A 17156-nucleotide genomic window follows, 5' to 3' on the forward strand; every position below is an offset into this window, starting at 1 on the left:
ACCAAAAGCCCCACAATTCTACATTAGAACAGGACAAGATCAAGGCCTTTCGGAAGCATCAAATAACTTAAGCGAACTCCCTTGAATGCAATCCAACTTTTTATAAAATTACAGGGAAAGAATATGCTTGTAAACAGTGTGGGGTAGCAGGGTGTAGGAGAGAGAAAGACAAAAAATAGAAAGAAAGAAGGATTGGTTTTTCTTCTTTAGAGAGTAGGAAATGAGATACTCTCTTATGTTGCTCTCCTTTAAAATACAGAAGGTTACAAAGTGATGTTAATGAATACACTCTATTCTCCCAGAATACCATATGGTATAGATCAAACAAGGCGCTGGAACTGGGCTTGAATCCCAACTTTGCTACTTGGCACCTGTGTGAATTTGGGTTGCTTTATGTCTACCTGTTTAGTCTTCTGTAAAATGGAGAATACCGCATCTCAGCGCACTGGGTTGTTTTGAAAACAGAGGTAATGAATGCAGAGCTCAACAAATACTTCTGTGTCCCTTCCACTTTCCCATCTACTTTCTCCAATTATTTAACCTATCCGGAACATGATCACTGCTCACACACCAACTGTTTCTTACATTTTTAGAAATAAAGTCATGCTAGCAAGTTTCCTACAGGATAAAAGAAAATTAACTTTTGATTTATAATATGAAGCAATATACGTGGGGGGCACTCCCTCACTTCAAGCTCCATAGTGCAGATGGTAGAAAAAACTGGTCCTTTTGTGGTAATGGCTACAAAGTGTGATTTTGTTCCCCTTATTGCGCCTTAGTTTTTCCATCTGTTTAAAAAAAAAAAAGAAAGTAAGCCAATCTGAGGTTCCTTCCAGTTTTTAGGAACTGGTTATCTCCTCCACCTATCCCATTTACAACTTCACATCCCAGAAAACTCATGCCATACTACAAGAACAGCTCCCAACCACAATGCCATAGCAAAGGGTCTCAGGTCCTCAGAAATCCAGGTATATAAACATCCCAGAGCCTTCAAAAGTCCTCCAAGAGACCCAAAAGATAAGGAGCAAAGTTGTATCTTCCCTAAAATAACACTAAGGGTAAGTCTAATATGCTCCTCAGCCAGAACCTTTTCTACTTGTCTAGAAAAAGACAAGAACTTTGCCAGCCCAGCAGAGAAGCATGGCTTACCTCCTATAAATTACATAAACTGCTGACTTCAGTCCCTTTATTAATGGAAAAAATTTTTATATTTCTACTTTAAATAGCTGATATAGGGGCACCTGGATGGCTCAGTCGGTTAAGCGACTGCCTTCAGCTCAGGTCACGATCCCGGAGTCCCAGGATTGAGAGTCCCACATCGGGCTTCCTGCCCAGCAGGGAGTCTGCTTCTCCTCTGACCGCTCTCTCTGAGTTTGCTCTCCATCTTACTTTCTCTCTCTCAAATAAATAAAATCTTAAAAAAAAAAAATTAAATAGCTGATATATAACAATCTGTATTGCACAATGAAAACTGAAATCACAGGGGCACCTCGCTAGCTCAGTCAGAAGAGCATGTGACTCTAGATCCCAGGGTTGTGAGTCTGAGCCCCATGTTGGGTGTAGAGATTACTTTAAAAATAAACAAACAAACAAACAAACTTTACGAAAATAATTTTAAAAAAGAAAATGGAAATCACAATGTGCTTATAACATGAGAATGGGATGGGACAAGATTACATCAACATACACAAAAATACTAACAGAGGTGGTACATCACAAAGTGGTACAGCAGGTTTGTAGATTATCTTCTGCTGTTTGTGTGTTTGTGTGTGTGTGTGTTTTAAACTTTCTATAATGAACATACATACTTTTTTTAAAAAGTTTATTCTTTTAGTAATCTCTACACCCAATGTGGGACTTGAACTCATGACCCCAAGTATCAAGAGTTGCATGCTCTTCCAACTGAGCCAGCCAGATGTCCCTGAACATATGTAGTTTTAAAGAAAAAAAGTTTTTAAATGATCAAAAAATGCAAACTATCTTTAATTTATGTCTGTGATACATAAAACTTTTTTTTAAAGATTGTATTTATTTATTTGACAGAGAGAGAGACACAGTGAGAGAGGGAACACAAGCAGGGGGAGTGGGAAAGGGAGAAGCAGGCTTCCCGCTGAGCAGGGAACCCAATGTGGGGCTCGATCCCAGGACCCTGGGATCATGACCTGAGCCGAAGGCAGACGCCTCACGACTGAGCCACAAGGGTGCCCGTGATACATAAAACTTAAGGTTTCCAAGAAAGGAATAACCTAAAGCACTCAAAGTCTATATACAACATTTCTTTTTCTAAGGTATAAAAAACCCACAGCTACTAAGTGCCACTGTAAAAAGAAAAAAGTAAAATTAGCATACACTAGAAAATATAAAAGCTTTGTGAAATCAGCTGTCTTAAGAAGCTTATCTAAAATATGGGTAAGCCAAGTGATAAAATAAGGGGCCATCTGTAGCCCCAATCTCATTATTATTTTTGTTTAGTTGCTGCAGGAATTCAACTATTATACAAACCTTAAGTAGGTATTTCTTAAATAGAATATTTTATGAGAGCACACTGTTATCAACCACCAAATACAGAGAAAGATTTTAAGACATTCACCTCAATATGCTTTAGAGGACCACAAACACAGCCTGTGTCAAAACGACAGAAGCTTCCAGAAGAGCTGAAAACCATTCACCATCTCAAACATGTTCAAATTCCTTATTCATTTCAGGATCAATTTCAAGGCCATATGTGGAATTCTAATTCCCCCTCTTCCACTGATTTCCCAAATGGCCTTGGCTCAACTCATTTTGATCTCTACCTCAAAATGATTTTAAATACCTCGATTTTTTGGGCGCCTGGGTGGCTCAGATGGTTAAGCGTCTGCCTTCGGCTCAGGTCATGATCCCAGACTCCTGGGATCGAGTCCCGCATCGGGCTCCCTGCTCAGCGGGGAGCCTGCTTCTCCCTCTGCCTCTCTCTCTCTCTCTCTCTCTCTCTCTCTGTCTCTTATGAATAAATAAATAAAATCTTAAAAAAAAAAAAAAAACCTCGATTTTTTTTCTTTTCAATCAACTATCTCATACTATACTTGTCAACAATGGCAGCCATCAGTCTTCAAAATAAAAAACTGTCCTATTTACCATATCCCTTTCAAACTTTTGAAAAGAGAATAAAACTTCGGCCACAAAAACATTAAAGTCTTTAGGTTTCTGATTCAAAATAACCCCCTTAAATCATATTACTCTATAGAGGATAACGCAGTCATTAAATATTATGTTGTATCAGAGTACTTAAAAAAAAGTAAATGACTCTATCAAACATAACATATTTCTACCCACGTAAATCTATTCATAGAAAACAAAGTTTAAGGGTCTACAACCAAAATTTTAACCATTGGTTTCATCTCTGGATAGCAAAATTATAGCTGATTTTTATTTTCTTCTTTTTGCTCTTACCATCAAAAACAGTCACTGAAGAAAATTAGCTTTTTTAAAAAAAAGTTTTTAATTCTACCCAAGGAGTAACCAGAGGAGATGGGGGGGGGGGGGAAGGCAAGCAACCAACATCACAAGTAAGTCTGTTATAAATCACCCTCCACTTGATAGTTTGGCATCTTTACAGAGGAAAGTAAAAAACACCCAACCCTGAATTTGAATAGCTAAAAGTCCCCTACCGTGGGATTCCTAATTCTTAAAAGTTACTTTTTCAATACTCTAGGTCCATTGATAGGCTTACTTTATACCAAATTCTCTTAAATATATCTGATTAATGGATCTCACCAAAAAGTGATGTAACTGTTCTTATTTCTTTATTATTCCACCAATTTTATTTTTATAAAATAATAAACTGACAGAACCAAGGCTTCATAGAATTATTTGCTAGCTTCAAGATAATCAAGAATTAACACCCATTTCTCAACCTGCCCCACTCCCCCCAGCCCCCAAATTTTTTAATTCATTTTCCATGACCCAGTAATATTCTCCTTACTTGTGAATGAAGATGAACTGGCAATACCGTTGCAAAGAATGACGGATTTCAATACATACTCCTTAGGGGAAGGAACGAAATGGCAGTACGTATCAGACATAACCTGTATGTATATATCACTGGTATGTATCACCATACCCTGTGACATGGGGATGAACACTTAACTTAATCCTCTTTCACCTTTCCATTCATCACTGGGGGATATTTGGCAAAAATCAGAGACCTCTAGATAATGCTTCCACAATTAGAGAAAAACTGACAATGATTCAAAGAATTCCTAACAGATGCTTTAATAGAACTTTCCTGGGGGGCCATTTTTAATCCACAAAACTGTTCATCTTTTGAATATCAATCCAGGAAATAAACATTTAATATCATGTTATATAACTACTATAAGCCCCTCGGAATCAGCTCAGAGAGTGCCTAGAAAAACTCTCAACCTACTCGCCCTTTCTCATCCCCTGGGGATAACAGAAAGGAGCTTTGAAATTTCTACTTTTTCCAGGCGACAAAATGGATTTTTTAAAAAAGTTAAAATAGAGTACCACACATATTCATGTTCTCATTTTCCTTACTAATTCAAGTGTGCCCTGCTGCTATTCAGAAACACTTCAAAGAGAGGCACTTACTTCCTGATTACACATTCAAATAAATGCATAACATGCATTTCAACTTGGAATCACTTTCTTAAGAAATTAACTAGTAGAAACCACGTTACTGCAACATCATGGTTGAAGTCATGCCAAAGTCAAAATTTTAATACCTAAGATAACTTCCTCAGCTACACCGTACAAATATGTTAAGGCAATACTATCACCCAGTGTAACTTGAAAGTATTATTGTGTTGGTTAGCGTTATCCATTAAACATTTAACAAGACAGAATTTTAAAAAAAGGAGGAACAATTTCAAAATGAAAGGAAACATTAGAATTTAATAACTTCTTTCTCCTTTCCTCACTTTCAAGCTGGCTATACCAGAAACCAAATCTCTGCAAAAGCAGCATATGCTCACATAAGGGTAGTGATCCAGAAGCAGATAGCATGCTTGACACATCCCAAGTCAAAGAAAATATAGCCTCCACCCTACAGACTTACAGTTTAAGTCAGAAAGACAACTTTAAGACATAAAACACCCAGATGACAACCAGTTAATGATTTTTTTTTGGAATTTATATTTCACTTTTCCTGCTCAAGTTAAATGAAGAGCAAGAGAAAATGAATTAAATGGTGGGAGTGGAGGAATGGGGGTCAATAATGAACAAGTTTTAAATTAATCACAGACCTCAGGAACATGGGAAGGGAAAGAATTGGAATGGGAGCACTTCCAAAAACAGTCCCAGCCATCAGGGGATCACATGAAAAGAGACATCCACAACAATAAGAGGAGAACACAGGATGCAAAATATAGCAAGATGGCAAGGGGAAAAGTCAGGATAACAGTAAGAAGCCAGAACTCAAAACAAGAATATGAGAAAAATCAGATGATTTCTTGGTAACTTTAATGAAGAAAATGATCACACTAATCTGAAAATCTAATTAACTTAACTTTAATCTTTTTCAAAATGTTAAATATTTCTCTGCTATTGCTCTTCCAGAGCATCATTATTAACACTTTTTGAAACCCATAATCAACATTCCAGGGTAGGAATACTTGTTTGTCAATTTTCTCCTGTGAAAAATCGAAGAGCCCATATATAAGATCAAGCACCTGATTCCAACCTGATTAAAAATTACACTAACAAGACCAAATTAAAATGCAATCTCTCACATACCCACACAAAGCTATCTTTCAAGTCTTCACATCATGAACTACCTAAACCAGATTCCACTGTCTCCTGTCTACCTCTCAAACCCTACTCAAAAAAAGTCTCTTGACAGTTGCTTTGTCCTGATCACATCTGCCTTTTAACATCTATCTTCCAGGCTGCCTATATTAGATGTGGGTACATCAGTCTGAGGCTGTCAACATCTGCACTGGACAGGAGACCAATTTTCACCTCCTTCAATCTGACTCTAGGCAGTTGCCAGGGAGAAAATTATGCCTCGAGAACCTGACAGCTTGTGCTCAATATCCTTTTGTCAAGGATAAAATACATCATTATTTTCCTTAAAATTGCCTTGCCACATATGTATATGTAGGTATATACACACATATATATAAAATACATATACACACACATATATATACACATACACTTACATATACAGGTGCACAAATACCTCTCCATACATGTGTATATTTATTTTTCTCCCTATATACAAATGATTCAAGCTGTACCAAGGAAAATGGCACCTATGTCCTCAATTTTACTACACAATTACCGAGATAAAAGAATGTCTCTTAAAAAATTAAAATAAAATAAAAATAAAGTAAGAGAATGTCTCTTAATTATTATCAATTAAAAACCCTCATTGCCTATCCCTTCTTTATGACAATGTCCTAAGAGACCATCAGTTTTATCTGACTGGGTAATTCTGTGCTTTCAACATTTAAAAAAGCTGAGAAGATATCTGCAACAAGACCATTAAAGAGTATACTCACAAATAAACTATAGCTACTAAGATCATTCAGGTGCTAACAAACTCAATAGTTTTAACTCTATTGTTTTAGTAGACCAATAAATACTGCTTTTTTGCTCTAAAACTGACAAGGTGGTTCTTGTAACGATTGAGACTTAGTATTGAACAACACTGACTACTCTCAATTAAAGTCTTACTTCCACTCAAAGACAAGGCACTTGCACTATAATCAAAGCTTACCTGAAACAGAATACCAATCCAAAAGCCAGAACTTGAAAAGAAAAGCCTCCAAAGAAATCTTATGACAAATACTGCCTAAACATAAATAAACATGAAAAAGGGGAAACTACAAGCCAAACGTTAAAGTATTTGCTTTCTTTTTTTTTTTTTTTTTAAGACTTTACTTATTTGACAGAGAGAGAGAGACAGGAGAGAGGGAACACAAGCAGGGGGAGTGGGAGAGGGAGAAGCAGGCTTCCTGCTGAGCAGGTAGCCAGATGCAGGCCTCGATCCCAGGACCCTGGGATCATGACCTGAGCCAAAGGCAGACGCTTAACAACTGAGCCACCCAGGTGCCCCAAAGTATTTGCTTTCTATTTACTGGACAAGAATATTCAGTAAAAGAATTTACCCTATTTTCACGAACTTCCAGCCATTTGAGAAGAAGGGCTATCTGGTTTCACTATTAAATGTTTTCTCAAGGGCGGCCTAGGTGGCGTAGTTGGTTAAGCACCTGACTCGGTTTCTGCTCAGGTCGTGATCTCAGGATCTCAGGGTTGTCACAGGGTCCATGGTCAGCTCTGGGACTCTCTCTCCCTCTCCCCCTGCGCCCCTCCAAGTCCAGTAAGACATAACTCAATCGTTGAGAATGTGGTAAAATTCCAATCGATAGGAAAAATAACAGGGATTCAACCAATCAACAAAGGAGGATGAAGGTTTACAGATACCTACCACCGCCCTAGGGTCTCTCACAAGCACTATGAAGAATGGTCAACATCAATTCCCACCAAATAGAGCTCATTTTTTTAAAGGAAGTAGCATTTTACATCTATAAAGACAGCAGACAATGTTAACAGACTATCCCATTACTTGTCAAAAAAATTTGCTTCTACTCAATACCACTTTATTATACCCTTATTCCTTTGGAGAACTCTCCCCCATTCCTCATGTCCTAGGGTGAACATGTGATCCAGGCTGGCTAGAAACTGATTCAGTGCTGAGGATGACCCAAGCAAAGCTAACCAGTCCCCTCTATGACTAAAATATAGAGGCAGAGGAAGAAAAGCTCTTTTTCTGCTAGGGTAACAAAACTAGGATCACCACCTCAAACTACATCTTGTCCAATATGTACATATGAAAACAGAGGTAAGCTCAATGGAATATTATGTAGCCATTAAAAAGGGATGAGATTGTGCCATTTGCAACAACATGGATGGACCTAGAGGGTATAAGCTAAGTGAAATAAGTCAGACTGAGAAAGACAAATATCTTATGATTTCACTCATATGTGGAATCTAAAAAAAAAAAAAAAAAAAAAAAAAAAAGAAGAATTAAAAAAAACAGAATCAGACCTATAGAGAACAAAATGAAGGATGCCGGGGGGGGGGGGGGGGGAGGGGGGGTGGACAGGCAAATTAAGTGAAGAGGAGTGGGAAATAAAGGCTACCAGTTGTGAAATTGAAAGTCACAGGAATAAAAGGCACAGCATAAGGAATACGGTCAATAATTTTTTAACAGCAATGCATGGTGACAGATGGTAGCTATACCTGTGATGAACACAGCATAATGTATAAACTTGTCCTATCACTATGTTGTATATCTGAAACTAATGTAACATTGTCTGTCAACTACACTCAAATAAGGAGAGAAGGAAGGAAGGGAGGGAGGGAGGCCGGCAGGCGGTGGGAAGTAGGGGAGGGGAGGTAAAATGAAATAAATGGAGTCAAGTGATGAAGAAAGCCTTACATCCTTTGAGTCACTCAGAGCTAACTATCCCTGAACTCAAAATCTACTCCTGGAATTCCCAATTACGAAGGCCCATAAACTCCCTTTTTGCTTTAACAGCTCTGACCTAGATGTATTTCTTTTTTTTTTTTTAAGGTTTTACTTATTTGCGAGAGAGAGAATGAGAGACAGAGAGCATGAGAGGGAGGAGGGTCAGAGGGAGAAGCAGACTCCCTGCTGAGCAGGGAGCCTGATGTGGGACTCGATCCCAGGACTCCAGGATCATGACCTGAGCCGAAGGCAGTCGCTCAACCAACTGAGCCACCCAGGCGCCCTGAACTAGATGTATTTCTGTCGCTTGTAATTAGTGAGGTTATATGAACATAAGCAAACTAAGATATAACCCTATTGGAGAACAATTTAGGAACACATTTTAAAAGCCCTACAACCTGTATATGTCCCAGACGAAATGGTAGTTACATGGGTATACACATATATAAAACTTCATCAAACTGTATACTGATTTGTGTACTTCGTTGTATATAATTATACTTTAATTTGTAAAAAAGATCTGTGCCCCTGTATTTCTACTCCTGCAGATGTATCTTAATGATATAATTTTTAAAAGGGGGCAGGGAGGGTGACACTGTACATGTTCACACTCTTTGAGCATTATTTATATCAAAAACATAAAAACAACTTTTAAGCCCAACAGGGAAATTATGCAATAAAAAGTAGTTTTAAACATTATAAATTCCAAAGTTATACTGAATTAAAAAATGCCTATAATTAGTGTAAAATTTTTTACAAGACAATAAAATGCTATCAAAGCTAGAATTAAAACTAGGGTAAAATGCATATGCATTTAGCCAAGTACTTGAAAGAAAACACAAAGCTACATAAATATAAAATACTATTTATAATTATTCAAAAAATGAAATAGTGTAAATCTAAAATAACAAGTAGAGGACTTATATGTAAACACTGATGAAAGAAATCAAAAAAAGATCTAAATAGAAGGAAACATTTTTGTAATGGATTAATGATTGAATATATTAAAAATATAAATTCTCCCCAAATTACAAGTTTAATGTAATTCTATCAAAATTGCAGATTTTTTGTAGAAACAGATAAGCTTATCTAAAATTTATATGGAAAAACAAAAGAGATAGTATAACAATTCAGAAAAATATTAAGTGGGAGGAATCATTCTATCTAATTCTGAGACTCCTACAGCTATAGTAATAAAGACCATGTGGGTACTGGCAAAGGAAAGACACAGTGATCAATGGAACAATATAAAGAACCCAGAAATAATCCCACACAAGCACAGCTGACCAATTTTTAGTAAGGGTGCAAAAGCAATTCAATGGAGGAAATAGTCTTTCCAACAAATGGTACTCGGGCAACTAGCTGTCCCTAGGGTAGGGGGGTGGGGGAGAATGAACTCATCCTAAACTTTACATGTTATACAAAAATTAACCCAAAATGAGTCACAGATTTAAATGTAAAACATAAAACTAAAAAACTTTTTTAAGAAAACAGGAGAAAATCCTCATGAGCTAAACCCTGGTGAAGAATTCTTAGACACCAAAAGCCCAATTCATGAAGGGGGTCAATAAATGGGACTTACTCAAATTAAAGACTTTTACTATGCAAAACACCTGTTAATAGGATGAAAAGACAAGCTATATCCACACCATGGAGTATCACAGAATACTACCTAACAACAAAAAGTTACCAACTATTGATATACCAACTTGAACAGCTCTCAAGAGCATCATGCTGACTAAAAAAAAGCCAATCTCAAAAGGTCATATACTGTCTGATTCCATTTATACAATTTTCTTGAAATGATAGAATTAGACATGGAGACAGAGGAGTTGCAAAGGGTGTTGGGACTAAACAAATGTACACAAGTGATAAAACCAGAGTTATACATAGATATTGTGCCAATGTCAATTTCCTGGTGTTGATACTGTACCATAGTTCCGTAAGATAAAACCACTGGGTGGTACCTGGGTGGCTCAGTCGGTTGAGCCTGCCTTCGGCTCAGGTCATGATCCCAGGGGCCTGGGATCGAGCCTCACATCGAGCTCCCTGCATCGCACTGGGCTCCCTGCATGGGGCTCACTGTTGGGCAGGGAGCTTGCTTCTCCCTCTCCCTCTGCCATTCCCCTCCCTCTTTGCTCTCTCTTTCTGTCAAAAAAATAAATAAATAATCTAAAAAAAAAAAAGATATAACCACTAGGGGAAACTCAGTAACAGATATACTGAACCACTCTGTGCTATCTTTTGAAAATCCCTGTGATTCAAAATTAAAAGTTAAGAAAAATAAAATTCACCTGTTAAGTGACTTTTTATTAGTGTAAACAAACACTAAAGCAAATAGTGTAACAGAATTTTTCTGACTTGACTGAAAACTGGTACAACAGAATCTTAATGGCTTTAAGCTGAGGAGAATATGCTGATACTAGGTAATTTCCCTGGAGATTTTAGGAGCACACACTGCCTTAACACATACCCTAAATGATTCAACTTACAGGAAAATAAATTATTACAATTTTTCACACACTAGGCCCCTCATTTTTATCCATAAATAAGATCAGCCATCTGCTCAGGCCAAGCTGGAAGTTAACCTGCGTAACAATTGGCCCATTCTCCCTTTCCCATTACAGCAGTCCCTTCCTCAACAGCTCCATCTTACCCCTCACCACTATGAAGGTTTCCTGACTATTGGTCCTGCTCCAGGCTCTTTCCCAACCCATTTAACTCTTCCTGCACACAGCTGAGAGACTCATCTCCCCAAAACACCACTCCTTACTTCGTGTCACCCAGATGGCAGAACTTCTTAAAACAGGAAGAAAGTTAACGAGACATATTTCAGTTTAATTTAAGAAGAAAAAGAGCTTTAAAAAGAAGCATAAAGCAGTGCTGGGAAAAGCTGCTTCCAGAGGTTAGCAAAGCCTGTATCAGTGAGATACATTCAAGTACAGGGGAACCTGAACCTCGAGATCTGTTCCAACCCCTATCATCTCCCTGAGAACTCTCCCTCCTTCACCTGACATTCCAAACGATCCTCTAAAATCTAGCTCCAACCTCTTTCCTTCTAACCTTTCCTCCCAGCACCCCTCTCCAAGCTAGGCCCTAACTATTCCCCCATGCACATCATGCAGTCTATTTTTCTAACTAGATGACTCTCCTAACTAGATGACTTTTTCCCCTCCCTCCTTTCACCTTTCATGATCCAGTGCACCTTCAGGAAGCTTTTCCGATCCCATGCTTACTCTCCCATTCGTGCTATTAATTTACTTTTCATGTCCAAGTGTCTGGATTATAAGCTCTGGGACAAACAGGAATAAAAGTCTCCTCTCTGCTAGCAGACAGTCTCTCTTCATCAGAGACCACACAGTCACCCAGCCCTTTCCCCACTGTGGTTTCTCTGACACAAGATTTTTCCCAGGAAATACACTAATGTCCAGTGCACCAATCATCATCTATTTGGCCCTTTTGCTGAGCACATTATCATTAGAAGCAGTGCAGGACTACACAAAGGTGTACCTCAGCTTCTTTAGGCCTTCTCCTTCAACCACCCAGAAATGTCCATGATACAACAGCAAGTCTCTGATCTTGGTCTTTGAGATCCAACTGTGAAATATAACTAAAGGATTTTTTAAAACTCTGTTCTAGTAGAAACTATTCCTCATCACTCTACTTCCAACCTAATATCACTGGTCCTCTTTTTTTAATGTCTGCTCTTTTTCAAACAAGTTTCATTTACACCTTTCCATCTCTGTCCCTTGGATGTCTCCTTCCCAGCTAAGAGCCCTCTTTTTCTCGTCAGAGCACTATTCAAGGATTCATAAAATACACTGATACTCTTTTTTAGGTATTGTTATATATATATATAGAGTGTGTGTGTGTGTGTGTATATATATATATATATGAGGAGTGACTGCTAATACAAGATTTCCTTTTGCGGAGATGAAAACATTCTGGAATGAGATAATGGTGACAGCTGCACCACTCTGTGAATATACTAAAACCACTGATATATATGCTTTAAAGGGGTGAATTTTATGTTATTATGAATCATATCTCAATTTTTTTTAAAGGTAAGATTTTCCAACCCTACCCCTGTATTTACATTTGGCACTGGGAAGGAAAATTCATTGTAATTTTTGAGACAAGAGCCTTTTCTCACACACTTCTTGGAGAACATAGTCAATTATCCTCTTTAAACAATTAAGTGCCTATCACGGATCAGGCACCATGACAGGAGCTGGAGAGAATGGTCACCAGACCAGCACAGACACCTGTCCTACTGGAGCCTGGAGAGGGGAAGACAACCAACTATCTAATTACCTCTGTGATAAGAGCTAGGAAGAAAAAGTGTAAGGTAAGAATGACCAAATCAGGGTAGGGGACTGTGGGGGGGGAAAGGGTCCCCCAAAAAAGAGCACACACAAAAAAGAGGCATACATATGCCTCAGCCCACATAAGGTAGTTAGTTACTCAACAACTAGTTAGAGGTGATGGGCAGTAAAATGAAACTCCTAGATCACAAGAATTTGGATGGCATGCAATTGGTAATTGGCTCCCATCTACCACAGGAGACTCACATGTCCACTGCATTGGCCTTGAGGTAAGGTGGCCCTGTATAATCATATTAATGTTTTACCTAGTGACGGTGTTAGTTTGGTAAGGTTTTAATGTACTCACAAATATTTGTGTTTATTATTCATGTAATCAGGGGCAAACACAAAAAGAAAATAAAGTTATGCTGAAAACCTGTATACATTTAAGTCTCTGTTTATTAATGATGACTGCACAGAAAGCACAGCACTTGTACAAACTCAAAAATATAAAAATCTTAACTTTCGGCTCAAAGTGTTATAAATAAATACATAAATTGTTTACTGAAAACATAAACTCCTATCTTTAACTCTGTGAAAACCCTAATCTGAAGTCAGCTAACCAGAGCCTATGGGTCAAATCTGGCCCCTTATCTGTTTTATAAGTAAGTTCTAGTGGAACAAAGCCATGCCCATTTGTTTATATATTACCTATAGTTGCTTTCCCAGCACAACTGTAGAACTGAATAGTGTCAACTGAATAGTGTCAACAGAGACCTTATAACCAGTAAAGTTAAAATATTTACTACTTGGCCCTTTACCAAAAAAATTTTTTTTGCAAACGTGTACTATACAGAAGTACTTCACATTGATTCAGAACAAAGAAATCGTATAACATCCTTTAACAATGAAGTGTCCCAGTGGATAAGCAACAAACTCAAATGCAAAGAATTCTAACTCTACTTTATTACAATCCTCCGTGAAGCTTTAGGTAAATCATAGTCTGTGTTTTATCCATCAAAATCCTAGAGGAGAACATAGGCAGTAACCTCTCTGACATCGGCCACAGCAACTTCTTTCAAGATACATCTCCAAAGGCTAGTGAAACAAAAGCAAAAATGAACTTTTGGGACTTCATCAAGATAAAAAGCTTCTGCACAGCAAAGGAAACAGTCAACAAAACAAAGAAGCAACCCACAGAATGGGAGAAGATATTTGCAAATGACACTACAGATAAAGGGCTGGTATCCAAGATCTATAAAGAACTTCTCAAACTCAACACCCAAAAAAAACAAATAATCAAGTCCAAAAATGGGCAGAAGATATGAACAGACACGTCTCCAAAGATGCCATACAAATGGCTAACAGACACATGAAAAAATGTTCATCATCATTAGCCATCAGGGAAATTCAAATCAAAACCACATTGAGATACCACCTTACACCAGTTAGAATGGCAAAAATTGACAAGGCAAGAAACAACAAATGTTGGAGAGGTTGTGGAGAAAGGGGAACCCTCTTACACTGTGGATGGGAATGCAAGTTGGCACAGCCACTGTGGAAAACAGTGTGGAGGTGCCTCAAAAAATTAAAAATAGAGCTACCCTATGACCCAGCAATTGCACTACTGGGTATTTACCCCAAAGACAAAGATGTAGTGAAAAGAAGGGCCATATGCACCCCAATGTTCATAGCAGCAATGTCCGCAATAGCCAAACTGTGGAACTAGCCGAGATGCCCCTCAACAGATGAATGGATAAAGATGATGTGGTCCATATATACAATGGAATATTACTCAGCCATCAAAAAGGATGAATACCCAACTTTTACATCAACATGGATGGGACTGGAGGAGATTATGCTAAGTGAAAGTCAAGCAGAGAAAGTCAATTATCATATGGTTTCACTTATTTGTGGAACAAAAGAAATAGCATGGAGGACATTAGAAGGAAGGGAAAAAGGAAGGAGGGGAAATCGGAGGGAGAGACGAACCATGAGACTAGGGACTCTGAGAAACAAACTGAGGGTTTTAGAGGGGAAGGGGCTGGGGGGATGGGTTTAGCCCCGTGATGAGTATTAAGGAGGGCATGTACTGCATGGAGCACTGGGTGTTATACAAAAACTATGAATTGTGGATCACTATATCAAAAAGTAATGATGTGTTGTATGGTGACTAACATAACATAATAAAATTTAAAAAAAAAAATCATAGTCTGTGTTTTATATACCAGTAAAATTCAGAGCACTTAGGTTGCAGTTTCGTTTAAGTGCTCAGAACGAAGCCAGGGCCGGGAAAGGTGTCTGTATTATCTTTTGCTGCCTAACAAATTCTCCCCAAATCTGGTAGCTTAAAATAAACATTTATTATCTCCTGAGTCTTCTGTGGGTCAGGAATTTGAAGTTGGTTAGGGCTGGCATCTTTTAAAACCTGACTGGAGCTGGAGGATCTGCTTCTAAGGTGGCTTACTCAGAAGCTTGGCAAACTGGTACTGACAGCTTCCCCCAAAGTTAATAATCCATGAGAAAGAGCCAGGCAGATACTATACTCTCTTCATGACTTTGCTTTGAAAGTAGATAATATCACTTCTACCACATTCTATTCTTTATAGAGTCAAAGTCAGGCTCCACTTTTTTAAGGGAGGGGTGTCAAAGAATCTGCAAACATATTAATGCCACTACAGGGTTTCAAATGATGAGTAAACAGCTTCAACAACATAACCAACAAGGCTTGGCTGATTAAAGAATACGCACTTAACCATTTTCATAATACGTACTTTGTTCTATTTATGAGAGGAGAGAGGTTGCATCATCACTTGTTAAGATTCTCAAAAAAAAAAAAAAAAAAAGTAAGCCAACAGAAAAAAGCAAGGCACTTCAGCTTTTCATATCTGATGCAGTAATGATGATGGGAGGCAGTTATATTTTTGTTTTAGCTTTTTTTTTTATTTTTCAAGGAGAAAAAGCAAGGAGAGAAGGCAAATTATGGTGAATAGATCATGATCATAAATAATTGCAAAGTTGGCCTAGGACAGACAAGTACTTATGATTCAGAGCCACATAAAAGATTTTCTCAGATATAAATAAAAACAAGAAAACAAATTTAGATATGCATTCAAAACTGTGGGGGTTTTCGGGGGGAAAGAGGTGCAAGTATTATGCCATGATTGCTACAAATTTGCATCAGAGAAATTTCTGAAACAAGGAACATATATAGAGTGAAATTAAAAGTTACCTGTAACAATTAAATGTATTTTCAAAATAAATATCTTAGTTACTAGACTCAAGGAACATTTGGTGAAATTCATCAGGTACTACTATTTTCAGGCAAAAAGGCCTGGGAGCAAACTTTCTCAAAGGACAATGAAATAAGAGCCATTCTGATTTCCTTAACAAGAAACTCAGAAATTGTCCTGAACTAGACAATTTAACTGCTTTAAAATAAATTTATTCAAAGCCCACTCTAATGGGATGAATAATGTCCCCCAAAATTCATACTCACCCAGAACCTATGAATGTGGCCTTATTTGCAAACAGGGTCTTTGCAGACATAATCAAGTAAAGATGAGGTCATACTGGATTTAGGGAGGTCCCTAATTCAAAGCTTGATATCCTTTTAAGAGGAAACTTTGTACACAGAGACACATAGGGAGAATGCCATGTGACAAGACAATGAAGGAAGAGACTGCAGTGACAAGTCTACAAGCCAAGGAAAGCCAAGGATTGCTGGCAAACACGAGAAGCTAGGAGAGAACATGCAATAGATTCTTGAGCCCCCAAGAATCAATCCTGCTGACACCTTGATTTCAGATATCTGGCCTCCAGAACTGTTGCTCTAAGCCACCAAGTTTATAGTAATTTATGTTATGACAGCCATAGATAACTAATACATCCACCCATATTACAGTTAGTAATAATGAATTTAAATTTCATCATTTACAATATTAGAAACATTTATCTTCAGCCTGAAAATTAAGAAAAATATTTACCAAAGTTCTTAGTTCACACATTCAGAACTGGAGATAGCATGCCCATTTAAGGCACTGCCCCTTTTTTGGGTACTGTCACAGGATGAATATGACATTAAGATTCCAATGGACTAGGACGCCTGGGTGGCTCAGATGGTTAAGCATCTGCCTTCGGATCAGGTCATGATCCCAGGGTCCTCGGATAAAGCCCCACATCGGGCTCTATGCTCAGCAGGGAGCCTGCTTCTCCCTCTCCCTCTGCCTGACTGTCTGCCTACTTGTGATCTCTCTCTCTCTCTCAATCTCTCTCGCTCTCTGTCAAATAAATAAATTAAAAAAAACTTAAAAAAAAAAAAAGACTCCAATGGACTACGCACACTACTATCAGCCATGAGAGATTCAGTGAAG

General features: G+C 38.0%; 1 protein-coding gene across 5 annotated transcripts in view; it reads right to left on the minus strand.

Moving 5' to 3' along the window:
• Positions 1-17156, minus strand: part of CTNNA1 (catenin alpha 1) — a 306207-nt gene that overhangs the window by 130856 nt on the left and 158195 nt on the right. The window lies entirely within an intron of this gene.

Source organism: Phoca vitulina, unplaced genomic scaffold (assembly GCF_004348235.1).
Source record: "Phoca vitulina isolate PV1807 unplaced genomic scaffold, GSC_HSeal_1.0 scaffold32, whole genome shotgun sequence".
Classification (NCBI taxonomy): Eukaryota; Metazoa; Chordata; class Mammalia; order Carnivora; family Phocidae; genus Phoca; species Phoca vitulina.